The 19809-nt window shown below is 42.9% G+C and overlaps 1 long non-coding RNA gene across 1 annotated transcript in view; it reads left to right on the top strand.

The window, feature by feature from the left end:
- LOC141413859 (uncharacterized) overlaps nucleotides 1-18965 on the top strand; it is a 57261-nt gene extending 38296 nt beyond the window's left edge. The window contains exon 5 of the long non-coding RNA XR_012438811.1: nucleotides 18694-18965. This is a non-coding gene — a long non-coding RNA (uncharacterized lncRNA). The remainder of the gene's footprint in view (nucleotides 1-18693) is intronic.
- Nucleotides 18966-19809: the final 844 nt, after the last annotated feature.

Below are 19809 nucleotides of genomic sequence, written 5' to 3'. Positions count from 1 at the left end.
GTTTGGAATAAGCCAGTATGTTGGGATGGGATCGCTGCATGGATGGCAGCTGTGCTCAAAGCTCCTGTGAGCCCAGCACGTGCTGCAGTCTGTCCAGGGTAGATACTCAGAGGTTACAGGCACTTGGAAGTCCTAGGTTCGTGACATATTTGTTTCTTAAGGTTTCCATTAGTTTTTCTTTTCCTCCCCTACCTTTTTCTGTCTACTCGGGATGCCACCTGTTTCCCCAAATCTTTTGGTCCCTACAGTTAAGTCATTTTCAGAGGTGTGCTCTTCCTCAGTCTCTGGAATGGTGTTTCTTTTACCTCACTCCATAGCATTTGCCCACATGACCCATTTTTCAGTGCTTTACTCATCTTTGACCAAGGTGAGATCTGTCCTTCTACCAACAAAGAGGCAATTTGGACTGCCTGGGGTAGGCTTGTCTGGAACTGAGGGCTTTCCTAGGAAGTAGGGCTTTGAGTGCTAAAACTAGGACCGTCCTCGGTAAACCAGAATGGCTTGTTATGCTACGTATAATTATCAACAGGGAAGGGGACTAGGGAGAAGGAATTTAGGAAAGGAGGAAGAAGAAGGGGTGACCTGGGCTTTCAACCCAACTCTGATTTGATGGTTTGCTTTACATTTCAACAAATGGGGTACCTGCACATAAACTTACCAATGATGTTTGAACTTAAACTTCTCTAGATTAATTACTATTCCAATGTGTACATAATTGCCATTTTCACCTCCCAGCTGCAAACCACTATAGATATTCTTCTTCATTCCTCTTCTTTGTTCAACTGATCTGAGGCATCATAAGCGAATGCTTTGAAATCCCCCTCTGCACCAAATGCTTATCAATGATAGGTAACAACATGTAAGAGAGAAGCTATGTTGTTGAGTGTGATGGTGCAGGCCTGTAAACCCAGCACTCGGGAGGCAGAGGCAGGAGAAAGGAGAGTTTGAGGCCAGTCTGGGCTACATAGCATGACCCTACCTTAAAAAAGCAAAACAAAAATATGATCTGTATGTGTGTGGATTTGGAACAGAACCGCAATGCAAAGCAGTGAGTAGAGAATGAGCTGAGGACTATGATCTGGAAGTGGGTAGCAGTACCTGTCAATTTGGCTTCTGCAGGTAAAGGTGCCCCAGAGTAAGTACTGCACATGAGGCTGGGCAGCCAGGGCCAGAGCCATTTCCAGAGACTGCCACCAGAGGCAGCAACAGGGCCTTCCTGGCTAGTGCAAGTGGACAGCAAAACCTTCTGCCAACAGTACCTGGAGTACAGCCTGTGTGCTCAGGCACAGCCCTGTAGGAGGCTGCACAGAGAAAAGGAAAGATGGAGGAGATGCTTTCCACATACATGGATCCTGCCATCCCAATTTAAAAAGTGTGAAGAAATCTTACATCAAGAAAGAAATCAAGAGCCAGGCGCCAGTGGCTCACACCTGCAGTCCTAGCTACTCAGGGGGCAGAGGTCAGGAGGATGTCTGTGCGAAGCCAGCCTGGGCAAATAGTTGGTGAGACCCTACCTGAAAAAAAACCATCACAGAAAAGGGTTAGTGGAGTGGCTCAAAGTGTAGGCCTTAAGTTCAAACCCTAGTACTGCAAAAAAGAAAGAAAGGAAGGAATCATTCAAAATAGATGGAGCAATAAAAATCTTCCATGATAAGCAGAAACTAAAACAATATGTGACCACAAAGCCACCATTACAAAAGATTCTGAAAGGGATCCTGCACACAGAAAGTGACACCCAACTTAACCATGAAAAGACAGGTAGCACCAAACCACAGGATAAGAAAAAGCAAGACAGTAGAGAGTAACATCAAGTTAGGTACACACAATCAAACCTTCAAACAACTAAGACAACTAAATGGCAGGAATCACCACATACCTATCAGTACTAACGCTTAATGTTAATGGACTTAATTCACCCATCAAAAGACACCGTTTGACAAAATGGATTAAAAAAGAAGATCCAACAATTTGTTGCTTACAGGAGACTCATCTCACAGACAGAAATAAGCATATGCTTAGGATGAAAGGCTGGAAGAAGATTTACCAAGCCAATGGCCCCCGAAAACAGGCAGGAGTAGCAATACTTATCTCTGACAAAGTAGACTTCAAACCTACATTGATCAAACGAGATAAAGAAGGACATTCCATACTAATAAAAGGGGAAATAGACCAAAAGGAAATAATAATCATCAATCTGTACGCACCCAATGTCAACGCACCCAATTTCATCAAACATACCCTGAAAGACCTAAAAGCATATATAAACGCCAACACAGTGGTTGTGGGAGACTTTAACACCCCATTATCATCAATAGATAGGTCATCCAAACAAAAACTCAATAAAGAAATCCAAGATCTAAAATATGCAATAGATCAAATGGACCTAGTAGATGTCTACAGAACATTTCATCCAACCTCTACACAATATACATTCTTCTCAGCAGCCCATGGAACCTTCTCCAAAATAGATCATATCCTAGGGCACAAAGCAAGCCTCAGCAAATATAAGAAAATAGAAATAATACCGTGCATAATATCTGACCACAATGCAGTAAAAGTAGAACTCAACAACAAAAGTAAAGACAAAAAACATGCAAACAGCTGGAAACTAAATAACTCATTACTTAATGAAGAATGGATCATCGATGCAATAAAAGAGGAAATTAAAAAGTTCCTGGAAGTCAATGAAAATGAAAACACAACCTACCAGAACCTATGGGACACAGCTAAGGCAGTCTTGAGAGGAAAGTTTATAGCCATGAGTGCATATATGAAAAAGATTGAAAGATCCCAAATCAATGACCTAATGATACATCTCAAACTCCTAGAAAAACAAGAACAAGCAAATCCCAAAACAAATAGAAGAAGAGAAATAATAAAAATAAGAGCTGAAATCAACGAAATAGAAACCAAAAAAACCATACAAAGAATTAATGAAACAAAAAGTTGGTTCTTTGAAAAAATAAACAAGATCGATAGACCTCTGGCAAACCTGACTAAAATGAGGAGAGAAAAAACCCAAATTAGTAGAATTAAGAATGCAAAAGGGAAGATAACAACAAACACCATGGAAGTCCAGGAAATCATCAGAGACTACTTTGAGAACCTATATTCAAATAAATTTGAAAATCTAAAAGAAATGGACAGATTTCTAGATACATATGATCATCCAAAACTGAACCAGAGGAAATTAATCACCTGAATAGACCTATAACACAAAATGAAATTGAAGCAGCAATCAAGAGTCTCCCCAAAAAGAAAAGTCCAGGACCTGATGGATTCTCTGCTGAATTCTATCAGACCTTTAAAGAAGAACTGATACCAACCCTCCTTAAACTGTTCCACGAAATAGAAAGGGAAGGAAAACTGCCGAACACATTTTATGAAGCCACTATTACACTTATCCCAAAACCAGGCAAAGACACCTCCAAAAAGGAGAACTATAGGCCAATCTCCTTAATGAACATTGATGCAAAAATCCTCAACAAAATAATGGCAAATCGAATTCAGCAACACATCAAAAAGATTATTCACCACGATCAGGTAGGCTTCATCCCAGGGATGCAGGGGTGGTTCAACATACGAAAATCAATAAACGTACTAAACCACATTAACAGAAGCAAAGACAAAAACCACTTGATCATCTCAATAGATGCAGAAAAAGCCTTTGATAAGATCCAACATCATTTCATGATAAAAGCTCTAAGAAAACTAGGAATAGAAGGAAAGTACCTCAACATTATAAAAGCTATATATGACAAACCTACAGCCAGCATTATACTTAACGGAGAAAAACTAAAACCATTCCCTCTAAAATCAGGAACCAGACAAGGATGCCCACTATCTCCACTCCTATTCAACATAGTACTGGAATTCCTAGCCAGAGCAATTAGGCAAGAAGAAGGAATAAAAGGAATACAAATAGGTAAAGAAACTGTCAAAATATCCCTATTTGCAGACAACATGATCCTATACCTTAAAGACCCAAAAAACTCTACTCAGAAGCTTCTAGACATCATCAATAGCTATAGCAAAGTAGCAGGATATAAAATCAACATAGAAAAATCATTAGCATTTCTATACACTAACAATGAGCAAACGGAAAAAGAATGTATGAAAACAATTCCATTTACAATAGCCTCAAAAAAAATCAAATACCTAGGTGTAAACCTAACAAAAGATGTGAAAGACCTCTACAAGGAAAACTATACACTTCTGAAGAAAGAGATTGAGGAAGACTATAGAAAGTGGAGAGATCTCCCATGCTCATGGACTGGTAGAACCAACATAGTAAAAATGTCGATACTCCCAAAAGTAATCTACATGTTTAATGCAATTCCCATCAAAATTCCAATGACATTCATTAAAGAGATTGAAAAATCTACTGTTAAATTTATATGGAAACACAAGAGGCCACGAATAGCCAAGGCAATACTCAGTCAAAAGAACAATGCAGGAGGTATCACAATACCTGACTTCAAACTATATTACAAAGCAATAACAATAAAAACAGCATGGTACTGGCACAAAAACAGACATGAAGACCAGTGGAACAGAATAGAGGATCCAGATATGAAGCCACACAACTATAAGCAACTTATCTTTGACAAAGGAGCTAAAAACATACGATGGAGAAATAGCAGCCTCTTCAACAAAAACTGCTGGGAAAACTGGTTAGCAGTCTGCAAAAAACTGAAACTAGATCCATGTATATCACCCTATACCAAGATTAACTCAAAATGGATCAAGGATCTTAATATCAGACCCCAAACTCTTAAGTTGATACAAGAAAGAGTAGGCAATACTCTGGAGTTAGTAGGTATAGGTAAGAACTTTCTCAATGAAACCCCAGCAGCACAGCAACTAAGAGATAGCATAGATAAATGGGACCTCATAAAACTAAAAAGCTTCTGTTCGTCAAAAGAAATGGTCTCTAAACTGAAGAGAACACCCACAGAGTGGGAGAAAATATTTGCCAACTATACATCAGACAAAGGACTGATCACCAGAATATACAGGGAACTTAAAAAACTAAATTCTCCCAAAACTAATGAACCAATAAAGAAATGGGCACGTGAACTAAACAGAACTTTCTCAAAAGAAGAAATTCAAATGGCCAGAAAACACATGAAAAAATGCTCACCATCTCTAGCAATAAAGGAAATGCAAATTAAAACCACGCTAAGATTCCACCTTACCCCTGTTAGAATAGCCATCATCAGCAACACCACCAACAACAGGTGTTGGCGAGGATGCGGGGAAAAAGGAACCCTCTTACACTGTTGGTGGGAATGTAGACTAGTACAACCACTCTGGAAAAAAATTTGGAGGCTACTTAAAAAGCTGGACATCGACCTACCATTTGATCCAGCAATACCACTCTTGGGGATATACCCAAAAGACTGTTACTCCAGAGGCACCTGCACATCCATGTTTATTGCGGCACTATTCACAATAGCCAAGTTATGGAAACAGCCAAGATGCCCCAGCACTGACGAATGGATTAAGAAAATGTGGTATCTATACACAATGGAATTTTATGCAGCCATGAAGAAGAACGAAATGTTATCATTCGCTGGTAAATGGATGGAATTGGAGAACATCATTCTGAGTGAGGTTAGCCTGGCCCAAAAGACCAAAAATCGTATGTTCTCCCTCATGTGTGGACATTAGATCAAGGGCAAACACAACAAGGGGATTGGACTTTGAGCACATGATAAAAGCGAGAGCACACAAGGGAGGGGTGAGGATAGGTAAGACACCTAAAAAACTAGCTAGCATTTGTTGTCCTTAACGCAGAGAAACTAAAGCAGATACCTTAAAGCAACTGAGGCCAATAGGAAAAGGGGACCAGGAACTAGAGAAAAGGTTAGATCAAAAAGAATTAACCTAGAAGGTAACACACACGCATAGGAAATCAATGTGAGTCAATGCCCTGTATAGCTATCCTTATCTCAACCAGCAAAAACCCTTGTTCCTTCCTATTATTGCTTATACTCTCTCTACAACAAAATTAGAAATAAGGGCAAAATAGTTTCTGCTGGGTATTGAGGGGGGGGAGCGGGAGGGGGGGGAGTGGGTGGTAAGGGAGGGGGTGGGGGCAGGGGGGAGAAATGAACCAAGCCTTGTATGCACATATGAATAATAAAAGAAAAATGAAAAAAAATATTCCTGGATTATTCTGATAATTAGTCAAACATGAGAATCAAATAAAGGAATCATATAAGTTCATGAGAAAAAAAAAAGAAAGGAAGGAAGGAAGGAAAGAAAAAAAGAAAGAGAAAGAAAGTAGGGGTAGAGGGGTGGGGGGATGGGTGGGCTGATGGAGTGGCTCAAGTGGTAGAGCGCCTGCCTAGCAAGTTTGAGGCCCTGAGTTCAAACTCCAGTACTGCCACCAAAAATAAATAAATAAAAGAAATAATTGGAATATGAGCTTTTCCATAAAAAACAAAATAATAAAAAATGTGAAGACTTAAAAATACATATAGAACACATGAAAAGATAAATAATTACATTTTTTTTTTTTTGCCCCAGGGCAGCCTCAAACTGGTAATCTTCCTTCCTATGACTCCAACATAGCTGAGATTACAGAGGTGTGTTAGTTGAGGTGGGGGTCTCACTAACTTTTTGCCCAGGCTGGCCTTGAACTACAATCCTCCCAAAGCTATGAAGGGCTGGTGGAATGATTCAAGTGGTAGAGTGCCTGCCTCAGCAAGCACGATGCCTGGAGTTCAAACCCCAGGAACAAAAAAAAAGGTCAGGCACCAGTGGCTCACACTTATAATCCTAGCAGAGATCAGGAGGATTGGGGTTAGAAGCCTGCCCAGGCAAATAGTTCACAAGACCCTATCTCGAAAAAATCCATCACAAAAAAGGTGAAGTGGCTCAAGGTGTAGGCCCAAGTTCAAGCCCAAGTACTGGAAAGAAAGAAAATAATGAGAGAGGGAGGGAGAGAGAAAAAGAAAGAAAGAAGGAAAGGAGAAAGGAAAGGAAAGGGAAGGGAAGGGAAGAGAAGGAAAGGAAAGGAGAAGGGGAAGGGAAGGAAAGGAGAAAGGGAAGGGAAGGAAAGGAGAAAGGGAAGGGAAGGGAAAAGAAGGGAAGGAAAGGACCAAGTAGCTGGGCTTATAGACAGTTTTCAACATGCCCAGTGGAATTATGTCTATGAAAAGATATACCACCAATATATTCTGACATTTGGTGAATAACATGAAATAAACAAGGTGGAAATGAAATAAGTTGATATAAAATTAGAAATCATGGCAGGGAGGGGACACTCAATTTGATAGATTCTAAACTAAACATATGGAAGAATTAACAAATTGGAGGAAGATGTTCATCTAGATGGTCACAGTGACAAAGGGGTTATCTAATAGAGAATGACAGGTGCTAAGGTTATGGGTAGGGGCTCAGGAAAAGCTTGTCAAGGGACATTTGAGCAGTGACCTAACTAAGCAAGAATCAAACCACGTGAGTATAACTAAAAGGAAATCGTGTATGCACAGTAGTTAGAATACCTAGCTCTAAGTTGTGAGTTTGTTTAGTAACTTACATTAAAGCCCCAAGCCTAGAGGCTGCTACGTCATTATTAACAAATGTTAGGAGTCTCTACGTGCCTTCCTAAGAACCTGAGTTAACAGCATAGAACTCAGCACTACCTCTGTGTTTGGGGGGCTTTTGGCCACCTCTGTAGAAGGCCACCAACGAGACTCAATTGGCTGATGGCTTTTGGGATCTAACAGTAGGTTTAGCTCTCAGTGTCAAAGCAGCTGAACACTGTCGCTTGTCTGCATGCCTGTTTTCTCCTCTCTCTCTCTCTCTCACACACACACACACACACACACACACACACACAAACTCTGTTTTCCCTGCTAGCATTAACTAAACAAGCTCGTCATATCCAGAATGTAGAGATGACATTTTACTACAGCCAGGCAGCCTGGCAACAGTTTCTGGCTAATCCCAGAGCACTGTCAGAGCAGCACGCAGCGTTTCTCCCCATTGTGTCTTGTCTGGAGCCTCAGCAGAACTCTTCCAGAGGTCATGAAAAGGGGGAGACAAAGCCACCCTCTCTCTGAGCATGGACCCTTTGCAACTCATAGGCCCTGATGAAAACATTCCCTGTTGAAAAGAACAAAATAAGACAGGCTTCCAGTGGACAGCAACAGAATGTTCCATCAGACAGAGAGCAGCTTCTTGGGATATGAGAATCTGAGAGACTGCATTGCATTCAAAGAAAATACCCCAGAGTGATAAGGAGCAAGGCCTGGGGGCTCAACAACATTCAGAACTCCCTACTGTGAAGGGGACAATCTCCCTGCCAAGGCCAAGGGGTGGGAGCCAGGGTCCTAGAATCTGCAGCAGGCAGAGCTGAGCAGCATGGATGACCAAGGACACAAGGCAGAGCAGTGTATCTGTCCCTTGAGCAAGGCAGATAAGGCAGCTGTGATGCTCCTCAGAGGAAAGCTTGTATGTTTGTTTTGCTACTCAGAAGAGAGCAAACATGTTCCACCCACTGAGTCCTTGGTCAGGAAAGTGTTGTTTTCAGAAGGAAGAAGAAACACCCTCGTGCTATGGGTAAGGGTGGCTTTTGCACTCATCTCCCAGAAGCAAGGCAGGCCAATGGACACGTCCTTCCTCCCACGGGCACTGGGTCGGGTCCAGGGAGGTCCCTTGATGGACTTCCCCTGACAGCTCCATCCTGCCCTGGTTGGCAGAATTGTCCCACACTAACAAAAACTACAAAAAAAAAGTCTCTTCCTGAGTGACTTTAAGTCTTTTCCTCTCTCCCCAAACCCCAAACCTGCACATCACTAAACATGCATTATTTAAAAGCAGATAAAGATCTGGGCATCTTGCCTTTGTCTTGTTCTTGAAAGGGGAGAAAATAATAGGGGTCACCAGCATAGAGAGTAGGATTTAATGCCTTTCCACATCCCACGGTATCTTCTGAAAGACAATAAGAAAACACAAGTTCATGTCACTTCAAAAACAAAGTAAGTCAGGTACCAGTGGCTCACGCCTATAATCCTAGCCTCTCAGGAGGCAGAAATCAAGAGGATCACGGTTTAAAGCCAACCAAGGCAATTAGTTCAGGAGACACTATCTTGAAAATGCCCGTTACAAGAAAGGGTTGGTGGAGTGGCTCAAGTGGTAAGAGTGCCTGCCTAGTGTGAGCCCTGAGTTCAAACCCCAGTGCTACAAAAATAAATAACAGAAAAGCAGATATGTGGGGTGAGGTGAAAGAGGAAATTATGGCACCCCAGTAAAATGAGTGTGTGATGGATGCATGGCAGAAGTATGTGCCTGGGCCACTATTTAGAGGTCTCCATGTACCTTGTACATACAGATGTTTTCTTTTCAGTTTGCGTTTTCATCTCAAGCACATGCTTCTTTGATAAGATTTCAGTCCTGGTGGTAGGCGGCTGGAGACCTGGCAAACCGGAAACTTGACATTGGGAAGGGGCATTGGTCAGTGTTGTTATTAGGTAGGGTCTCTGCATTGAAGTAGGCTCACTACATACCTGTTGACTAAATTAACGCAGGACCCTGAAATAGCAGGCAAATGGATCCGACTCCTCTCCTTAGGGACAGTCATTCAGCTACACTTCTTTGGTGCTGGGGATTGAATTTAGTGCCTTTCACATGCTGGGCAAGTGCTCTACCCCTGAACTACATCCCCACCCCTTTATATTTTGTTTCACTTTTAAATTTTTATTAGTGGGACTGGGGTTTAAACTCAGGGCTTTGGGCTTGCAAAGCAGGTGCTCTACCCCCTTGAACCACATCATCAGTCCATTCTGCTCTGATAATTTTGGAGATGGGGTCTCACAAACCATTTGTCCTGGTTTGGCCTTGAACCTTGATCCTCCCAATCTGTCTTCCAAGTAGCTAGAATTACAGGTATGAGCCACTGGTGCCTGGATGGCCTTTTTTATTTTTGATTTTAAGGAAATGTCTCATTACATTGTCCAGACTGGCCTTGAAACTGTGATTCTCATGTCTCAGCCTTCCAAATGATGGGATTACTAGAGTGAACCACCACACCCAGCTTGGCTGGTTCTCTTCAATCAAGCCAAACAACCAGATGCCTAGGGTCTGTGTTTGAACAATGCAGTTAAGCTGCAGCTTCAGTTACATCTTTTTCATCCTCGTTCCTCATTCTGATCGGAAGCACTGTACTCATCTATGTTCTTTCCTGTGTCTTCATATTTAGAACTTTTGAAGTGCATCTATTTTTTAAAGTTGGCTACCTTTCCTCACAAGACTAAAGCCACAACCCCTTTTGACGACTAAGAGAGTACCTTGAAGGCAGATGTGAACTAGAACAGCTCATACTTTTCAAGGGACTTCCAGGCCGTCTCGCTTCCCTCTCTGCCTTCATTAAAAAAAAAAAAAAAAAGGCTTTTGTGCAGACCTCCAACTCAAGCATTATTCCCAGGATTCCTGCACAGTGAGAGACTTGGAAAATAAGAGCAGAAATCACCTGCTCCGCATTATAGAGCAAACTAGCAGTGAAGCCAAACTAGAAGCTAGAATTTCCTGGTTCCCAGTGATCTTTTGAGCAAACACATTTTCAAATTCAACTAGACTATACTAAACAGCTGTATTTGGGGACTGGTTTTGTGTAGCACTGAAGGGTGATCATGTAAAGGCACATTAAAAAACAATGCAGAACAGAAGCAAACAATCCAATTAATTAATGGAGTTTGGCTAAGAATACTCACTTGACTAGCTAATAATTTGGCTGTGGATGGGGACATTACTGTGCCTCCTCTTGGATGAGACTCAGACCTCACCCTCAGCGGCCCTCACCACCCTTGTCGACTTATGAGATCAGTAGGCTTAGCAGCTGTTCTATTTTAATTCAGCTATTTTATTTCTATTTTAATCAGAGCAGAGTACTTTAGACCAAACTAGCATCTCTGTACATAATCTACATTGTCTGACCTCTTTCAGTTAATGAGAAATGGTTCCCTCTGTTCATTTTGTGTTTGTGCAATGCTAATTTATCCTGACCAATATTATAATGCTAATTATATAAGTGCAGTTGGCTCTTTCAGGCAATTTCTATTGTGAGAGCTCTTGAAAATGCAATAGAAGAAAGAATAAAATGGAGCAGACATGTAATTAGGGAGATTATGAAAATCCTTTCTCAGGTATAAAAAATGCATTTAAGTAGAAGAATGTTGGTCTTTGTATTATAATGTTCATTTTCCTCATTTGGGCCAGATTGACTCTTTAACTTCATGGGGTAAAATTTCAGATGACTAGAGGGGCCAGGAAAATAGTAAAAGAGTGTCACAGGTAGGGTTCAGGTGCTTGTGCATCTGCCATGTGAGTGAGGACTTGGAGACTGGGGCCTGGAAGGAGTGTGTGCTTACCTGAAGTTGCTGCCAGACTTAGTGCTGGGTTCTTGATGTCATAAGAGAATGAGGTCCCTGCCAGGCACCAGTGGACCACACCTGTAATCCTAGCTACTCAGGAGTCAGAGATCAGGAGGCTCACAGTTCGAAGCCAGCCCCAGGTAAATAGCTTGTGAGAACCTAACTCGAAAATATCCAACACAAAACAAGGATTGGTGGAGTGCTCAAGTGGTAGAGGCCCTGAGTTCAAACCCCAGTACCACAAAAAAAAAAAAATAATAATAATAATAAAAAATAATGAGGCCCAAAGTGGCCAGAGAAGTCAGAAATCTGAGGTGAGCTAAGTATCTTGGTTTTTGAGAGGATTTAATTTTTAAAAAAATACTTTTAAAAATAAGTATTGGATATGAATGAAGTACATGTCTCTCTGCTTCCTGGTTGATACGAAGTGAGCATCCCTGCTCAAGTATGTCCTCTCTGCCATGATCACATCACAGTCCACAGCAATCAGATCAAGTGACCATGGTCTGAAACCTATGAAAACCATGAACCAAAATAAATCTTTCCTCCTTCTAAGTTGCTTTTCTCAGGTATTTTGTTACAGCAACAAAAAAGCTGACTATCATGAGTACTGAACCGGGTCAAATCATTTTATCCAACGGTAGGATCTAGCAGGTTCCTAAAGAGATAGGGAAAATAGTGGTTTTCCTCTTCATTCTCATCACTCAGCATAACAACCCTGACATTAGCTGTGGGGTGGGTAGAAGTCCCCCACACACCAAGCAAGTTGTAGCAAACACCAACCGGGTATCCGTTCTGACACTTAACCACCTGGAGACAGCATTACATACCACAGGTTGAAGGCTCAGTCCCACGAGACTGTCCTCACTTCAGACGCCAGTTGTAAGTCCCAGCTTCTAACCAATTGACCACAGATCAGAGTTTCCATGACTGTCTCCTTGGGTTCCATTAATTTGATAGGATGTTTCACAGAACTAAGAGAAACACTTTACCTATAGTCACCCATTTATTATAAAAGATGTTACAAAGGACAGAGATCAAGAGCCAGAAGGAAGAAATGGACAGGGCAAGGGGCTTCCATGTCTTTTACAGTGCACCCGCCTCCTGGAATCTCTACCTGTTCAGTACCTGGGAAGCTCTCAGAAGCCAGTCCTTTTGATACTAGATTGTTGACCCCAAGTATGTGTCCTGGTGTAGTCAATGATTGAAGACCCCTGACCAGGAGTTAAGAATAAAGCGAGCACAAAGTTTATTGAAAGGACAACAAAAGCTCTGTACACAGGAGGGCCTAGTGAAAAGAGCTAAGCCATAGTATAGCTGGAGTCTAGGAGCGATACAGGGTTCTTCCCGGCTCAGGTCCAACTATTCTATCCTGAAACTATATTTGTGGTTGGTTGGCACCGAGTCAGCTTCTCACTGAACCGGCCACTTGCCCCTCCCTTTCCTTATAGAACAGAACACTCTGGGAAGGTCCTGGCCTTGGGGCCTACATCTTGCAGCTGCATTTTGTTATTTTGGTCAGAGGCTTGTTATTTCTCTGAGAAACCTGTTGTTTCCCATGTCCCTTTTCATGTCTGCTTCTAAAGTGTCTCCCTCAGCCAAAATGGAGTCACCTTGTCATTGCTCCCCTTACACTTTTGGTTGTTTATAGAAGCTTTCTTATGCAGACAAGATTGTCTTTGGCCATTGGCAATCAACACAACCTTCAGCCCTCTCTTTGCCCAAAGACTGAGGGTCAAGGCTGAAAGTCCTAAGCCTCAAATCCTTCATTGGTTTCTCCAGTGACCAGCACCTATCCTAAAAACAGCTAGGGGCTCCTAGTCACCAGTCATGTCATCCTAAGATCCACTTGTCACTCTGAAGAAGTCAAGGATTTTAGGAACTATCACATATTTTTTGCAATATCACACTGCCATTTTGTGACCTCTGCTCAGTTCCATACAAGGGTCATTTCATACCAACAAATTTGAAAATGGTCTACAGATTAGATGGAGCATCCACCAGTCATCGGGAAGATGTGGATGACCTCTTGGGCTTGCCAGCCACTCTGGTCAAAGTAACTTTCTGTAGGCTCCTCTGGAATCTTAAGGAACTACTGTCCTCCTTGTCCTCCTTTGCTCCTCAAACCCTGAAGCAGCCAAACACTGAGATGATCCCTTCTCCCTTTCTCCATCATTATCAGACCCAGACAGGTCAGGAGACATGGGCAACACACACCCCACCATCCACATCCACCACCACCCCAGCCTGGTGCCCCACCTACACCCCAGAAGCCACAGAGTAGCTGTGAAGCAAATAATCCTGACTCTGATTTTTCCTTTCCTTGAGTTCATGGGCACTTGATATGAGCTGAAATGAGGGCGTGTACATGCCCTGGATCTGTAACCAAACACAATGGGTTCACATCTTGGTGGGTACCAAGCTAAAACAAGCACGACCGAGAGAGAAAACAGTGGAGAAAGATTCATCCGCGGGTAGGGAGAACATGGGAGTTATTTCCAAAGTGATGCCCACCTTGAACCTAGGAAGCACAAAGGTTTTATTTAGGGAGCCTAGATATCTTCATACGGGAAGATGCTGTGGGAGGGGCCCATTCCCAAGCATGCTACATTCAATATGTACCTTACCGAGCATGCTCAGTTTAAGGTCATAGTTCAAGAAGGAAAGATGGTAGACAGGAATGCTTCCACGCTTAGCTACAGCCAAAGGAAAGGACGCTTTGAAGCTTTGAAGATGCATTAGTATAGGAGTTTTGCCCCTTTGGCACCTGTCTCACTTAGATAGACCTCCATGACTCTAGTATCTTCCACACCTGAGTGAACCAATGTGAAAAGCATAGTCAAATAGGAAAATCTTATCCAGAAGGAGTAGATGGTGAAAAGAGATATTCCTTCTTCTCCCTTTCTGTAGTATCTGTTTATCGGAGGACTTTGCTGGTAGCCAGATATCTTTTAAGAGTAGCCATGGAAACCATATCTTTGTCTAGATCACTTCAGAACCAAACACACCAAAACTATCTACTCAGAGAATTTAGATAGATTTGAGGTCAACTCCTGCAATGCTGAGAGGCCTGTCATAATTCAAAGATCAGTCCTGCACTCTCACTTCTTTTGCAGAATAATTGAGGTCAGAGGACTAACCCTCAGAGCCCCTGTGAAGTAGTCACATTTGTCTGGAAAATGTGTGACTTCCTTAAGACAGCTAAAGCTTACCCTGTTATACCTTGGCCTGATTCAAGTCTACAGACTAAGTCAGGTCTCCAAATCCTGAGGACTGTTGTATTGATTTGAATCAAATGAGATACTTCCTTCCCTACAGAAAATGGGAACTAATTTTGCTGTCTTGGTGCATCTCACAAGAATCTTGTAAAGCAGTCATGGATCATTTGTTTAAATCTGTTTTAAGTCAAATCAGTTGGAAGTTCATAGTTCCTTCACCAACAGCCCTTTTTAAAATTGTGGCCGTAAGCTCTTCATGCTGAGAGTTCTATTGTGGAAAGCCATGGTGCTAATAGCAAATTAGTCAATTTGGAATCTGAGGCAAAACAGTCTTAATCCATGTTTGCAATTTCTAAGTCTGAAAATTCCTATACATGATAAATTTGTGAGATTTTTAACATATCCCTGTCAATTTTTTTTTACTTATGAATTGAAGACTTACAGAAACTTTAATTTAGAACTATTAAAGCCTTTTATGTGTATTTCATTCATTCTCTCAAACCTTAAAAAACAAAAAAGGAATTCAGCTCTTTCCCAGAGGTAGGAATTGTAGAGCATTTGCTCAGCACACACCAGGCCCTGGCTCGATCCTCAGCAGCACACACACCCCAACACAAACACACCCCAGCAGAGTTCTTCCCCAGGAAATAACAAGGCCAAGAGAGAGCACATGGACTTCAGCATCAGTGAGCTGAGTTGGAATCCCACTCCACTCAGCCATCAGGCAAGCTACTTAACCTTCCAAGCAACTCTTCCTCTGTAAAATGAGGTCATAGACACCTGTGCCACAGAACTGTTTCCAGGAGCAAATGTGTGTGAGTGTGTGTTAAGCATTTAGCAGGGTGTGTAGTACTAGTCTCTCTGTAAATGCTGGTTAGCAACAGAGATTCTAAGAGTGTCTCCATATGTTTCTCAGACTAGGAACAAGGAGGAAAGGAGGAGACGGAGTCCTTAAATGCAGATCATCCTTCTTCATTGTCCCCTTCATGGTTTCAGCAGTTACCCCACGCACCCACACCCCACCCCAGAAACCCACTTTAAGCAGCTTTGTAACTGAGACTGAAATGCCACAGGACACATGTCATTCCCATGCCCTCAAATAAGAGCAGATTCATTCTCAATTTGTTAAGACAAAGGAGCATTGTGGGTTAACACCTGCAGAAACATCCATACGCCCCTTTCTGAACTCATGTTATTATGGAGTTTTGTGTTTTAGCTTTTGCAACTGAGTGGATGAAAAGGGAGCTCATATAAAGATGAGGAATACATTGTCTCTGTAGGTAGCAACCCTAGGCAATTCTCCAAGATAGCTGGGCACTTACAAATTCCTCTTCTATACCCAGTGAGTTGTCTGTGACTGACTCAGGCTGTCCACAAGTACCTTTGAAGCATAAGCTACCAATTGAGGCACCCTGAGGTCTGGCTCTCAGGAGAAGAGGACTGAAGGAAAACAGCCATGGTCCTGAGTCTGGGGTTGGAGGACAAGAAGCGGTGCCGTGGCCAGTTCATTAGATGTGAAGTAGAGATGCAGAGTCACTGCCTGGTCTTGTCTCCCGGCCACTAGAGGATCACATATAGAATAGTCAACAAAACTGAGAAGTAAGTTTTGACAGGAGGGGCTGGATGCATCAGCAGTCCTGCCTGTCCTCTACTTTCCCCTTCCGAAGTGCTCCCGAATGAGAGTCAGCTCCAGCTGCAGTATTTCCTCTCCCCTGGGGCTCTCTTTGCCCTTGCTCGTGAGTGGACTGGCTGCTTTCCTGCTTTCCTAGCTGTGGAAGCACACCTATGTTCATCCAGCGGTTCACTAGAGAACACGACCCAGATTACAAAAAGAATAGTCCAAACACACAGGATGTGTTCAGTTCTTGGGTGCTCTGGTCACATCCCGCCTGTCTTCTCCTCCTGTCCCATTCCCTGCCGCTCTGGGGGATACCCCTGATAGACGCTCTGCTCCTGGGTTTACATACTCCTGCAGCTTGTTAGCAATTCACTTTTCACTCAGGTAGTGAATCCTTCCCCTTGCTGTTTTTAAAGCTTTCCCAGTCCTGCTTCCTCTGCATAAATAATTCATAGACAAAAGCTTAAGCAGGGGGAGAACCCAACATAGTCTACCAGGGTGACATATTGTGTCATTTACCACCCCTCCCTCCTAATGTCCTCTCCAGCCTATTATCCGTTTTGAGGGTTGGTTTTATGTAAAGATAATAAAATGAGTTTACATATGTTGTATGCATAAATAATGGAGTTTTCTTTTCAATAAGAAATACACAAAGAGACCTTCCACCTACTTCTACGGACCCCTCCTCAAATCTCTTGGGTTGGTAGAGTTGGCATCAGAGTTGAAGGTCAGGGCAAATCTCCCCAGAGAGTCTGAACCCACAAAAAGGAAGCATTTATTTGTTGGGAAGCCTTCTTTTTTGGGGATTTTGGGGATTGAACCCGGGGCCTTGGGCATGCTAGGGAAGCACTCTTTCTCTCCAAGCCACATCCCAGCTCACAAGAAAGCATGCATAGATCACCCTTCTGGACAAAACACAGAATCCAACAGCAAGTTTCCAGTTTTTGAGCTGAACTGATTGTGAACTCCTTACCTGTCTTTACAGAGTTTTTTCTACAGTGAACTTTCTTGAAAATCAGCCCTTCCACAAGGTTTCTTTCCAGTCTTACCCCTCCGCCCTCATTCTTTCCTTTTCACCCGGCAACAGAAGACGTCTTCTGCCATCTTTGAGCACACTGGCGTGACACACAGCTCCTGGGGAAATTCTTCAAAGAAACACAGACTGCTTGATCTCTGCCCTATACACACAAACAGAGCCCACGGCAGGAAGGCTTTGCTCTTGGCCAAGTGAGCTGCAACATCCACCAAGCACAGCTGCTCTGCTAATTTTAGAATGCTGAGGAACCACCTGCGATCAGGACACTTGGGGGGCCACGTGGCCCCCTATCCCAGGAGGTGATCTGGGATAGGGCCCACCCTTTGCTTTGAACACTCGTAACACCTTTCTAACTTATAAGACTGACTTTTTGGAGGCTCTTCTCAATAAGTGATTAAAAGAAATAATGACACACAGCTGTCAAGCTACCAGTTATTTCCACCTGGCCTATCCTCAAGCATTGAACAGGTCTATCCAGCTGTGTGCTCTCTAACTGGACATCCAGGCACCAATTCATATTCCACACGTACAAAGCAGAACCCCAGACCTTTGCTTCTGTCTGTTTGTCCATCTGGGACATTTCTAGTTACCTCAGCTGGGAACATCAGACCAATCCTGACTACCTTCCATCTCTCTCCAGACAATGAATCTTAAACTGAAAGCTGTTTTTTCTCCTATACAGTGGTCATCATAAATTTCCTCTCCTCTCCCTTCCTGCAACCTTTGTCCTATTCCAGGTGCTTTTCAGCCCTCACCTGTGTGCTGCATCAGTTGACCGACAGTGACCCTGTCTTCCTTGCAAGATGAGTTTTCTAAAACCATGCCTAGATGTAATTTAAAGCCCTTCACAGTGTCCTGTCAGGTTCTCCACTCTATGTGCACATGAGAATCACCTGGGAAACTTAAAGAAAAATCAGTGTTCAGCTTCCACCCCTAGAGACTCTGATTGAAGTGGACAGGATGGAGCCAGTGTCCATATGAGAGCCCCCTGTATCCACGGTCTCACTTTCCATGGTTTCAGTTTCCCACGGTCAACTGTGGTTTGAATATATTAAATGGAAAATTCCAGAAATAAAATGATTCATGTTTTAAATTCCGTACCATTCTGAAGAGCATAATAAAACCTGGAACTCTCCTGCTCTGTCTTGTTCAGGATTCAAATGATCCCTTTGTTCAATGTATCTAAGCTGTATGTGCTGCTCACTAATTACTTAGTGGCCATCTTGGTAATCAGATCAACTGTCAGGTATCAGAGTGCTTTTATTCAGGTAAACCTATTTTACTTAATAATAGCCCAAAAGTTTAAGAATAATGGTACAAAGTCGTGTGTGTGTGTGTGTGTGAGACAGAGAGAGAGAGTTTAGTGTTCTGTACTATCTGTGGTTTCAAGCATCCACTAGAGAGATGATTAGTGTATTTCTTTTTTAAATTCTCTAGGAGGTTCTAACGTGACCAGAGTTGAGAAGCACTGGCCTGCAGGATGAAGTCTAAGCTCCTTCCTATGGCTCCCAAGATGCTCCCTGGCCTCCCCAAGGAGGCTCTTCCTCCCCAGTCAGCCTCGCTCCTGACCACTCCATGCCTTTCTGCTCCAGCTACATGCATCAGCTTGTAGTTCCCAGCACCACTGCCTGGTGCACGCTGTCCCACCCTGGATGCCCTCACTGGCCCAACGTCTCCTCGAGGAAGCCTTTCCTGGCTTCTACCTCACACCTCCCCCACCTCCTGGTGCTCCATAAAACTTGGAGGATTTCTCTATGCATCTGTCTTCCTTAAACAAAAGAGGTTGTTCCCTTTTTTTGGTGGTAAGGGGTTTGAAATAGGGTCTGACACTTGCTAAGCAGGTGCTGTACCACTTGAGCAGCTCCTCAGCTCTTTTCGCTTTAGAGATTTTTCGAATAGGGTCTCATATTTATGCTTCCTGCATAGCTGGGTTGACAGGCGTATGCCACCACAAACTTTTATTCGTTGAGATGGGGTCTCATGAACTTTTTGTCCAGGCTGGCCTTGAACCTAGATCTTCCTGATCTCCACATCCTGAGTAGCTGGGATCACAGGCTGAGTCACTGCACCCAGCTGAGATATTCCTTTATATAGGGGTAGTTCATGGAGCCCAAAGCTGGAAACTTAGAAAGCAGCCAGAAACAAGATGCTTCTTCTCTCTCTCTCTGTAATTGGGGTTACATGGCCTCTGGTCTCTGTTCATTATTTTTTAATCTTCTTGATCGACAACATTCTCTCTCTCTGTGCAGGATGGGCACTCCAAACAGGCAGGCTCAACTCCTGAAGGTACATATTCTCACTGCCAGTAATGTGGACTGTCGATTCAGTCACTGAAGAGAGAAATCATAGGGATCTGCCCCTGTTCCATCAACTATGGCTAAATATGGCTGAGGTGCCAAAAAGCAGGCCTTGAAAAAAAAAATGGAGATAAATCATGCAATTGACAGTCTAAGTCAGCTTTCCATTATTGTAACAAAATACCTGAGATAATCAACTTAAAAAGAGCGAAGGCTTATTTTGGCTCACAGTTCCAGAGCTGATTGTCTCTCCTGC

This window comes from Castor canadensis, chromosome 11, assembly GCF_047511655.1.
Source record: "Castor canadensis chromosome 11, mCasCan1.hap1v2, whole genome shotgun sequence".
NCBI classification, from domain to species: domain Eukaryota; kingdom Metazoa; phylum Chordata; class Mammalia; order Rodentia; family Castoridae; genus Castor; species Castor canadensis.
The sequence above is the reverse complement of the archived record's forward strand: the minus strand, read 5'-3'. Positions and strand labels throughout refer to the sequence as shown.